The following is a 1,340-nucleotide window of genomic DNA, read 5'->3' as shown; positions in this document are numbered from 1 at the left end:
GTTTATTATTCTGACGGGACCTAATTATTTTTATGAATTTATGATGGAAACAATTTGTTTTGGTATGATTTTTCTACAAGTGCTGGTTTGCTTAGATGCCCATGTAGAGTGAATATCCAGAATTAGATTCATCTAATACTGGCTTTTTTTTTTTTTCCCCAGTAAAATTTGATAAAATTTAGGTCAGCAAAGGATCTTCATGAATTAACAATCTAAGCTGAAAAATGAGAAAAATTTAAATAAGAATAATTAAAAATAATGTTAATGGAATGGGGTAAAGTAGAGAAATGAATTGCATATCTTGATAAGATTAAAAAGAGGCCACAGAGGAATGAACAAACTGAGAGTAGCCAAAGTTGTGTTCAGAGTAAGATAATTGAATGAACAATTTTGGAATTGGATTGATTTAACCTTTCGACAAGGTTTGAAGTATAAGTGTGGAAGTGGCTGATTGAAGTGGTATAGAGAAGAGGGTTAGTGGTTATGAACAGGCTAAGCACTTCACGGGACAGAGGGATTGATGGAATGTTTGGCTGTTCATAGAAGCAGCATGGTAACATAACAGGCCTTGCAGTTTAAAAAGAAAATAAGTCACGTGCCAACATTTCATGAATTGTTGGTAGCAGAGATCAGTGAATAGCAAGGGTGTGAGGAGAACAAGGAGGGTATCTTAATCTGTTTATGCTGCTACAACGAAATACCACAAACTGATTAGCTTTTACTTTTTGTCAGTGTTCACATTTTTATTGGGGGCCAAGGGTAGGGGAGACCCCTCCTTGTTAGTGGAACTGCTCACAGTTTCTTCAGCCACTCTAAAGCTTGGGCTCTGGGGGACCTCCGGGTGGTGGGGCATGTTGGGCATGCTCCAATCATCTTGGACAGGCACTGGGTAGTTGGAGAGCATGACCTGGTTGATCATGGTGACGTGCTTGGTGTAGAGGCAGAGGTGGGGGCAGAATTATAGCAAGGTTCCTGATAGTGAAGGACACATCCACCACCGGCTCCTTGGCCCAGGCATTCTTGAAGAAGGCAGCGAATCTCTGGGCCATCCTGATCATGGCAGTGGCCTAACCGAGTAGATTTTAAACAACAGAAATTTATTTAAATTTCTTGGCTGGAAGTACAAGAAAAGTGTATCTGCATGGTCCGGTTCTAGTGAGAGCCCTCTTCTGAGTTGCAGACTTCTCATTGGATCCTCACATGGTAGAAGTGGCTAAGGATTTTGTGAGATTTCCTTTATAAGAGCATTATTCCCATTCTTGAGGTCTCCATCCTCATGACCTAATCACATTCCAAAAGCTTTACCTACTAATATATTTAGAGGTTAGGATTTCAACACA

At 40.1% G+C, this 1,340-nt stretch overlaps 1 pseudogene; it reads right to left on the bottom strand.

Moving 5' to 3' along the window:
* Window positions 1-792: 792 nt before the first annotated feature.
* Window positions 793-1,049, bottom strand: LOC120598876 (NADH dehydrogenase [ubiquinone] 1 alpha subcomplex subunit 3-like; annotated as a pseudogene).
* Window positions 1,050-1,340: the final 291 nt, after the last annotated feature.

The sequence above is a fragment of the Pteropus medius genome, unplaced genomic scaffold (genome assembly GCF_902729225.1).
Source record: "Pteropus medius unplaced genomic scaffold, Ma_sr-lr_union100, whole genome shotgun sequence".
Taxonomy (NCBI): Eukaryota; Metazoa; Chordata; class Mammalia; order Chiroptera; family Pteropodidae; genus Pteropus; species Pteropus medius.
The sequence above is the reverse complement of the archived record's forward strand: the minus strand, read 5'-3'. Positions and strand labels throughout refer to the sequence as shown.